The sequence below is a fragment of the Capra hircus genome (genome assembly GCF_001704415.2).
Source record: "Capra hircus breed San Clemente chromosome X unlocalized genomic scaffold, ASM170441v1, whole genome shotgun sequence".
Taxonomy (NCBI): Eukaryota; Metazoa; Chordata; class Mammalia; order Artiodactyla; family Bovidae; genus Capra; species Capra hircus.
This window is the reverse complement of record NW_017189517.1, coordinates 23,509,161-23,519,601: the sequence shown is the minus strand read 5'-3', so window position 1 is coordinate 23,519,601 and position 10,441 is coordinate 23,509,161.

Below are 10,441 nucleotides of genomic sequence, written 5' to 3'. Positions count from 1 at the left end.
CCCCTTCTCCTCCTGCCTTCAATCTTTCCCAGAATCAGGGTCTTTTCCAATGAGTTGGCTCTTCACATCAGGTGGCCAAAGTATTAGAGCTTCAGCATCAGTTCTTACAGTGAATATTCAGGGTTAATTTCCTTTAGGAATGACTGGTTTGATCTCCTTGCTGTCTAAGGGACTCTAGAGAGTCTAGTCTTAATATTTCTGTCTCTTCCCTTATCACAGTGAAGGGTCTTTTCTAGTCTGAGGAAATAGAAATACTTCTGTCTTCAGTAAATATATTTCTTTATCATCTGTCCTCTCTAGTGCCCTCAGACCCTAATCTTTTGGACACTGTGGTTGAAAGATTGTTTTCCTTGCTGTTATTTGGTGTTACCCCACCCTGAAGAAATGAACTGCTGAAGTGACGGAGCTGGGGGACGACTGGTGGTACTTGGGGCAGAGCCTGTACTACCAAGAGAAAACTGATTTCCAATATCTAAAACCTAAATGATCAGGACTTCCCTTGTGGTCCAGTGGTTAAGAATCCTCCTTGCAATACAGAGGGCATTGGTTCGATCCCCGGTCAGGGAACCAAGATACCATATGCCTTGGAGCAACTAAACCCATGCCCCAAGAGTCCCCGTGCCACAGTGGAAGTTCTGGCATGGCTCAACAAAGATCCCACAGCTAAAACCTGGGGCATCCAAACAAAGAAATACATATTAAAAAACCTAAATGACCTAAAAGATCATTGTGATGAATAGCACCAGTAGCAGTATTTATTCTTTGTTACCTAAATACTCCTCTTGGCGTATTATGTGCACTTTGAGTTTTACTTCCCAAGGACCAAGATGAAGCTTTTTAAAATCTGGTCATGCCATCTTACTCCCAGGAGCTGTTGGGATTCCATGGTGTGGTGTGGTATCAGGGGGAGTAGGTGGCCTGGACACTAGGCAAAACCACCCTCAGGGTAATCAAATGATGCCAGGTCTTCCTCATTCCTCCTCCCACTTCAATATATAGTACAGTCATCACCCTGAGAAAAAGTGTTGTTCAGTGAATTTGTTTCTGAAGGGACTAAGCTACCCTTTAATTATCCTGCAGAAGCAGTGTGCATCCTTCTCGGCTTGCTTGAGATTTCTAGTTGGAAATCCAGATATTATCGCAAATCTTTTCAAACCTTAACACGTCTGACTGCAAAGTGTGTCTGTGTGTGTATGTGTGCACGCATGCATATGTACTCATACAGAGGTAGGGCATCTGGAAGGAACACAGAGAAAAGAACCAATTAGGGCAGTATAGGGGCTGATAATGGAGAAGGCAATGGCATCCCACTCCAGTACTCTTGCCTGGAAAATCCCATGGACAGAAGAGCCTGGTAGGCTGCAGTCCATGGGGTCGCTGAGGGTCAGACGCAACTGAGCGACTTCACTTTCACTTTTCACTTTCATGCATTGGAGAAGGAAATGGCACCCCACTCCAGTGTTCTTGCCTGGAGAATCCCAGGGGCGGAGGAGCCTGGTGGGCTGCTGTCTATAGGGTCACACAGAGTCGGACACGACTGAAGTGACTTAGCAACAGCAGGGGCTGATAAAAAGATACTCAGATTTCAGAAAACCAGTAAGTATAATAGTAAAATTATAGGTAGGAGAAATAGACAGGAGCCAAAGCTTGGAGGGTAAAAATAGGGCACTTGGTTTCTTTTTCACTGAGACAGAGGCTTGCTGGACAGGGGAGAAAAGAAGCTGCAAATATTAATTCAAGCTCATTGCTCCTTCCTTGTTCTCCTCCCGCCCTACCTCCTCATCCCATGGTGAGAAATAATGATCACGTTCTGCACTTGGAAGATTGGGTAATGGGAAGCCTGGTGAGAGGAAATGACTGTCTCAGCTAATTGTCAGCAGAGGTTGAAGGACCCACAAGCAGTGGCTCCCAGGGTGCTCTTGCAGACGCTCTTGCAAAGCAGACACTGGCTGCTTAACTTGGCTGGTCAGAGTTTTGTGCTAATGAGACCAAGGTTGTAGGTTTCTTCTGTTGATAACTTGGGCCAGGTGGCTTCACTCTGCTTGCTTTACCAGCTACTGATTGAATCCAGGACATATATTTTAACCCTAAATATAGTCTCAAGTCTTAGCTTCAGGCTGAGGCCCTAACCTTGATCATAAGCTAACCCTTGTCACAAGCTGAGTCCCCTAACCTCAGCCGTAGGTTGAAGCTCTAACCCTCAGATACATGTATTATGGGTCATAAATGGGACCAGGAAAATAAGGTAAGGATGTTGCAGTATATCTCCATCACTTATACTAAAAAGAAAAAAAAAATACGTGCTTACTTTTCTAATAGGAAAAGAGTGACCTGTTTTCATATGATAACAAATGCAGTATAAACACTTTTAGCCTAGAAAACTTGGGCTGACATGAAGGTATGAGAATGGTTGCCCCTAGTTCTTGGGATTAAAGCTAGGATAAAAGTGTAAGGTCTCTCTGTAGATGTATCTGCGTTCTTTTTATTTGTTAGAGACAAAACACCCAATTTTGTCTCCTTTGTCTTGCTCCACTTTCTTCTATTTAAGATCCCAAGGCCAATGTTTACAAGAGCCACTTGTGAAAATGGCACCTGAAACTAAAAGCTTCTTTCATTCTCAAGTCATCTACCCTACTGGTATGCCCATGGATCAGAGACCTGTGAGATTAGAACCATCCCTTTGGGTTTTGACATTGGTTCAGTTCAGTTCAGTCACTCAGACGTGTCCGACTCTTTGTGACCCCATAGAGTGCAGCACACCAGGCTTCCCTGTCCATCACCAACTCCCGGAGCTTACTCAAACTCATGTCAGTTGAGTCGGTGATGCCATCCAACCATCTCATCCTCTGTCCTCCCCTTCTCCTCCTGCCTTCAATCTTTCTAGACATCAGGGTCTTTTCCATTGAGTCAATTCTTCACATCAGGTGGCCAAAGGACTGGAGCTTCAGCTTCAACATCAGTCCTTCCAATGAATCTTCAGGACTGATCTCCTTTAGGATGGACTGGTTGGAACTCTTTGCTGTCCAAGTGACTCTCAAGAGTCTTTTCCAACACCACAATTCAAAAGCATCAATTCTTCAGCACTCAGCTTTCTTTTTTTAAATATAAATTTATTTATTTTAATTGGAGGTTAATTACTTTACAATATTGTATTGGTTTTGCCATACATCAACATGAATCCGCCACAAGTATACAAGTGTTCCCCATCTCCCTCCCTCCCTGTACCATAGTCCAACTCTAACATCCATACATGACTACTAGAAAAACCATAGCTTTGACTAGATGGACCTTTGTTGGCAAAGTAATGTCTCTGACTTTTAATATGCTTTCTAGTTTGGTCATAGCTTTTCTTCCAAGGAGCAAGCATCTTTTAATTTCATGGCTGCAGTCACCATCTGCAGTGATTTTGGAGCCCCAAAAGATAAAGTCTGTCACTGTTTCCATTGTTTCCCCATCTATTTGCCATGAAGTGATGGAACTGGATGCCATGATCTTCGTTTTCTGAAGGTTGAGCTTTAAGCCAACTTTTTCACTCTCCTCTTTCACTTTCATCAAGAGGCTCTTTAGTTCTTCTTTACTTTCTGCCATAAGGGTGGTGTCATCTGCATATCTGAGGTTATTGATACTTCTCCTGGCAATCTTGATTCCAGCTTGTGCTTCTTCCAGCCCAGCGTTTCTCATGTAAGTTAAAGAAGCAGGGTGACAATTAAAGCCTTGATGTACTCCTTTCCCAATTTGGAACCAGTCTGTTGTTCCATATCCAGTTCTGTTACTTCTTGACCTGCATATAGATTTCTCAGGAGGCAGGTCAGGTGATCTGGTATTCCCATCTCTTTAAGGATTTTCCCCAGTTTGTTGTGATCCATACAGTCAAAGACTTTTGTATAGTCAATAAAGCAGAAGTAGATGTTTTCCTGGAACTCTCCTGCTTTTTTGATGATCCAGTGGATGTTGGCAATTTGATCTTTGGTTCGTCTGGCTTTTCTAAATACAGCTTGAACATCTGGAAGTTCATGATTCACATACTGTTGAAGCCTGACTTGGAGAATTTAGAGCATTTGCTAGTGTGTGAGATGAGTGCAATTGTGTGGTAGTTTGAGCATTCTTTGGCATTGCTTTTTTGGGGGCTTGGAATGGAAACTGACCTTTTCCAGTCCTGTGGGCACTGTTGAGTTTTCCAAATTTGCTGGCATATTGAGTGTAACACTTTAACAACATCATTTTTTAGGATTTGAACTAGCTCAACTGGAATTCCATCACCTCCACTAGCTTGACATTGGTAGCCCCTGATAATTACAGATCTTATTTGGGAAAGTTCTGAAATGTATACATGCTGAGAATTTAAAATGCATTTGGGAAATGAGTTCTATCTTGAGTAACCCAAGTAAACTGTCTCCAGAATTCAAAGCAGTCTGACAGTTGGTGGGTAAACAAGAGGTTTAACTGGAAACTGGACAAAGAAGAGTTAAAATGGAGTAAATTTCATTTGATAGTTAAAAAATAATTACTATAAAGTTCAAACGTTTGTAAAAGTATAGAGAGAAGCTAACTTTCAATAATCAAAGGGCAATCATGTCAATAGCAGGGAAAAGAAGGGGTGACTCTGCACTTTTTATTTTTAAATTAATTTTTATTGGAGTATAGTTGCTTTACAATGTTGTTAGTTTCTTCTGTACAGTGAAGTGAATTTGCCATACATATACATATATCTCCCACCTCCTCTTTTGACTATAGTCAAGGCCTAGGTAATTGACTGAGGTTTGCTTGAAGGTAGAGGATTTCACATATGCTGCCCAGAGAAAAGCTTTGGTGTGCTTGAGATGTCTCCTTGGAAGTCTAGGTATTGCAGCACAGATTTTCAAATCTTAACACTTCTTGCTTGGATGAGACTCTTGTCTAGTAGAGAAACAGGAGATTTGGCTTGCAGGGGATGGGGCAGAAGATAGTGAGACTACTAAGGCTGTCTTCTGTATCTCTAATCTCTTCCTCTTTTCACTTTCAAGTAAGTTGATTCCTTACCATATTAGCAAAACAGAAACTGTCCTTTAATCCCATATTTCTTTTCCCAGCCAAAATGCCCCAAAGAATAGGGTGAATTATCTATACTTCATAGCCTACATTTACTTTTAAATTTCAACGTTTTGAAGTATAATTTACATATAATAAGATGTATGCTTCTAAGTGTACATTAATGAGCATTGACAAGTTTATGCACGACTTGTGTAACCATTACCACCATCATGATATACAACATTTTTATCACCTTTAAAGTCAGTTGCCCCTTCCTCGTCAGTGGTCCACCTTCCAGGCCTGTGCAATGACGTTCTGCTTTTTGTCACTATAGATTTGTTTCTTCTAGAGTTTCATATCAATGAAGTCAATGGAGAATAGTACATACATTTTTACGTCCGACTTTGGCTAAGTGTAATATTTTTGAGATTCATCCGTGTTATGACATGTAACAGTAGATTGTCAGCTGTAGCTTTTTTTTTTAACGTGCCTTTTATCAGGTTGAGGAAGTTTCCTTCTTTACCAACTTTGCTAAGAGTATTTTTTTAAATCAGGAATGGATGGTTGATTTTTGTCAAATGTGTTTTCTGCATCTTTTTGATATCATATGTTTTTTACCTTTTTGTCTATGGTGACATTTTTTCAAATACTAAGTCCAACTTGAAATATTAGGATAAACCCCACTTGGTTATGAAGTATTATCCCTTTTAAATATGATTGGGTTTGGGTGGTTAAACTTGGTGAAGAATGGAGCTTTGCATGAGGGGTAGTGTTCTGTAGTTCTTTTCCTATAATATTTTTGCTGTGCTTTGGTAATAGGAATGTTGGCTTCATAGAATGAGTTGAGAATTATTCCTTCCTCTTCAACTTTGTAGAAGAGTTTGTATTGAATTGGTATTATTTATTCTTTATGGCACCCCACTCCAGTACTCTTGCCTGGAAAATCCCATGGACGGAGGAGCCTGGTGGGCTGCAGTCCATGGGATCGCGAAGAGTTGGACACGACTGAGTAACTTCACTTTCACTTTTCACTTTCATGCATTGGAGAAGGAAATGGCCACCCACTCCAGTGTTCTTGCCTGGAGAATCCCAGGGATGGGGGAGCCTGGTGGGCTGCCGTCTATGGGGTTGCACAGAGTCGGACACGACTGAAGCGACTTAGCAGTAGCAGCATTCTTTAAATGTTTGCTAAAATTCTCCAGTGAAATCATCTGGGCCTGGAGGTTACTTATTGGGATGTTTTTACATTACATATTCAAATCTTTTAATAGATATGAATCTATTCAGGGTGTCTGTCCTTGAGTGAACTCTGGTAGCTGCTGTCTTGGAAGGAATTTGCCAATTTTACTTAAGTTGTTGCTTTGATTAACAAAAATTTTTATTTGTTATTAACTTTTTATTAAGTTGTTAATATTATCTTAATAGCCACTTAATATTTATAGAATCTATAGTTATGTCACTACTCTCAGTCCTTATATTGTTAATTTGTTTCATTTTTCCTGATCAGCCTGGCTTTAGGTTTATCATTTTTATTGGTCCCTTCAAAGAAACAATTCTTGGGTTTCATTGTTTTTTTCTGTTTCCTATTTCATAGTTTTACATTCTGCTTTTGTTATTTCCTTTATTCTCCTTATTTTGGGTTACATCTGCCCTTCTTTTTCTAGTTTCATTAGTAGAAGACATATTATTTTTTCTCTCAAATATGTGATTTAATGCTATAAAACCACTCCTAACTATTGTGTTAACTTTGACTGTGTGGATCACAATAAGCTGTGGAAAATTCTGAAAGAGATGGGAATACCAGACCACCTGACCTGTCCCATCACTTCATGGGAAATAGATGGGGGAAATAGATGGGGAAACAGTGGAAACAGTGTCAGACTTTATTTTTTTGGGCTCCAAAATCACTGCAGATGGTGACTGCAGCCATGAAATTAAAAGACGCTTACTGCTTGGAAGAAAAGTTATGACCAACCTAGAGAGCATATTCAAAAGCAGAGACATTACTTTGCCAGCAAAGGTCCGTCTGGTCAAGGCTATGGTTTTTCCAGTGGTCATGTATGGATGTGAGAGTTGGATTATAAAGAAAGCTGAGTGCTGAAGAATTGATGCTTTTGAACTGTGGTGTTGGAGAAGACTCTTGAGAGGTCCCTTGGACTGCAAGGAGATCCAACCAGTTCATCCTAAAGAAGATCAGTCCTGGGTTCATTGGTAGGACTGATGTTGAACCTGAAACTCCAATACTTTGGCCACCTGATGGCAAGAGCTAACTCATTGGAAAAGACCCTGATGTTGGAAGGGAGGAGCAGGAGGAGAAGGGGACGACAGAGGATGAGATGGTTGGATGGCATCACCGACTCAATGGACATGGGTTTGGGTGAACTCTGGGAGTTGGTGATGGACAGGGAGGCCTGGTATGCTGCAGTCCATGGGGTCACAAAGAGTCGGACATGACTGAGTGACTGAACTGAACTGTTGTTTTAGCTACACCCTACAGATTTTCATAGGCTATATTTTCACTTTCATTTAATTCAAAATAGTTTTAAAATCCCCTTTTGCTTCCTTGTTTAACCCACTGATCATTTATGTGTTGTTCCATTTATAAAAATAGTTGTGATTTCCCAGAGATCCTTCTGTTAATGTTAGCTTAGTTCCATTCTGGTAGAAAAGATGAACATGCCTTCTGTGATTTTAGGATCGTTTTAAACTTGTGTTATGACCTAGAATATTGTCTTAGTAAAGTTTCTTGTTCACTTAAAAGACTCTTCTTCTGTTTTTGGGTAGAGTGTTTTATCTATATTGATTATGTGTTATTTAGTTCTTTTCTGTCCTTACTAATATTTTGTCTGCTAGTTCTATCAGTTGCTGAGGGAGAGATGTTACAGTTCTCAACAATAATTGAAGGTTTTACAAATTTCTCCTTTAGCTGTCAGTTTTTACTTCACATATTTTGTAGCTCTGTTGCTAAGTGTGTAGATGTTTAAGACTATTACACCCTCTTAAATTGACGAATTTGTCATTAGGAAATGACTTTCTTTTCCCCTTCTCTGTGAACAGACATTATTTTCTACCCTACATGAGCTATAATTATTGTTTCTTCCAGTCCTAATAAATCCACTCTAATAAAGTATGGAAAAGAAAATTATTTTCTTCTAAGTTTGGGAAGCTTCCTCATGTGTATGTGCTAATCAATACTTAACTGAATATTCAAGCAAGACTCTCCACTGATCTCCAGGGTTCTCTCTGTGGAGTTCTCTGTTGTTCAGAAACTTGCCCAACAAAGTCTAACCTCCTAACCTCTCTAGACTTCTAGCTCCATCTTATCAACTCAAAAATTCTATTAAGTTAGGTCTGGGTTCCCCTTCCTCTGCCATGGCCTAAACACTCTTTCCAGGTAGTAAACTGGGGCAATCGTAGATGTAGGGTTCACCTCATTTATTTCCCATCCCTCAAGGATCATTGTTATTTGTTGCTTGGGTGCCCAGCATCTGAAAACTATTAGTTTATAGAGTTTGTTCAGTTCTTTTGGTTGGTTGTTTCCTCCAGGTGGGTATGTTCAGTCCCTGTTACTCCATCTTAGCCAGAAGTGAAAGTCCCAGCAACATTTACTTTGAAATTCATTCAACTTCAGCTTCTATACTCATGACACTGAAACTGCCCTTGTAGGAGAAACAAATAACATTTTGACAAATTCAGGGGATCATTTCTAATCCTTTAATTTGACCTCTTGGTAGCATTTGACTCTGTTAGACCAGGACTCTCAACCTGAAATACTCTCTACCTTTGACTTTTGTCAAATTACACACTGTTTGGGTTTTTCTCCATTCTCACTGGCATCCCTTCTCAGTCGATTTCATAAGCTCAGCTTCTATTGTACTTGTCTTTTTAACATCAGTTATTTACAAAAATCATAACAAATATGAACTGAACCTTTCCTGGATGCCAGATGCGGTGCTCAGTGATATAAGAACCTCAGACTCAACATACCTCAAACCAAAATTACCTTCTCTGACGTCTCACTCTGACTTTGTAATTTACTTCTTTCCTGTGTTTCTTATCTGAGTAAATGATTTCCAGTGGTCCCAGCTAGAGACCTAAGGGTAACCCTTAGTTTTTCCCTTTCCTTCACCATTTGTCTTTGTTCAGGATGCTACAACAAAGTACCTTAGACTAGGTGGCTTATAAACAACAGAAATTGATTTCTCACAGTTCTAGAGACTGAGAAGTCCAAGATCGAGGTGCTGGCAGATTCGGTGTCTGGTGAGAGCACACTTCCTTGTTCACAATCTTTTCACTAAAACTTTTCGCTTCTCATGGTGGAAGAAGGGAAGGAGTTTCTTTTATAAGGGCATTATAAAATATAATGGAATTTCTTTTATAAGAGCACTAATCACATTCAGGAGGGCTCCTAAAGGCCCAACCTCCAAATACCATCACTTTGGTGATTAGGTTTCGAAATAAAATTTTTGAGGGGGGAGGCACATACATTATGCAGTCTATAACAGCCTGCCCCCGACTCATGTTCTTTTCATATGCAAAATACATTCATTCCATCTCAAGAACCCTGGCAGTCTTGTTCCACCATTAACTTAAAAGCCTAAATTCTGAAGTCTCACCAAAATATCATCTAAATTGAATATGAATGAGACTCTAGATATTTTAATTCTGAGACAAACTGCTCTCCAGCTGTGACTCTGTGAAATCAAACAAGTTATATGCTTCCAATGTGCAATGGTAGGACAGTCATAGGATATAATGTTCCCACTGCAAAAGGGAGAAATAGAAGAAAGAAGTGACAGGTTCTGAGCGAGTCCAAAGCTCACCCCTATCATAGTACCAATCATATTTAATTACAAATGGGACCCCATTCCAGTACTCTTGCCTGGAAAATCCCATGGGTGGAGGAGCCTGGTAGGCTACAGTCCGTGGGGTTGCTGAGTCGGACACGACTGAGCAACTTCACTTTCACTTTTCACTTGCATGCATTGGAGAAGGAAATGGCAACCCACTCCAGTATTCTTGCCTGGAGAATCCCAGGGACAGGGGAGCCTGGTGGGTTGCCGTCTATGGGGTCATGCAGAGTCGGACACGACTGAAGCAACTTAGCAGCAGTAGCATTTAGTGGTTTGACTCTCTAGCTTGCTGTGAACTGGAAAGCATGGACTCTTCCTTGCTCATTGTTATATTCTTAACAGTGAGCATGATCTCTAGTTCATAGCACATTTTTAGGACAGATAAATGAATGGTAAATTTGACCTACATTTTAAGAGAAAGTAATAGGCTCAGCGGGTAAGGAATCCGCCTGCAATGCAGGAGACACAGATGTGGATTCAATCCCTGGGTCAGGAAGATCCCCTGGAGGAGGAAATGCAGCCCACTCCAGTATTTGTGCCTGGGAAATCCCATGGACAGAGGAGCCTGGTGGGCTACA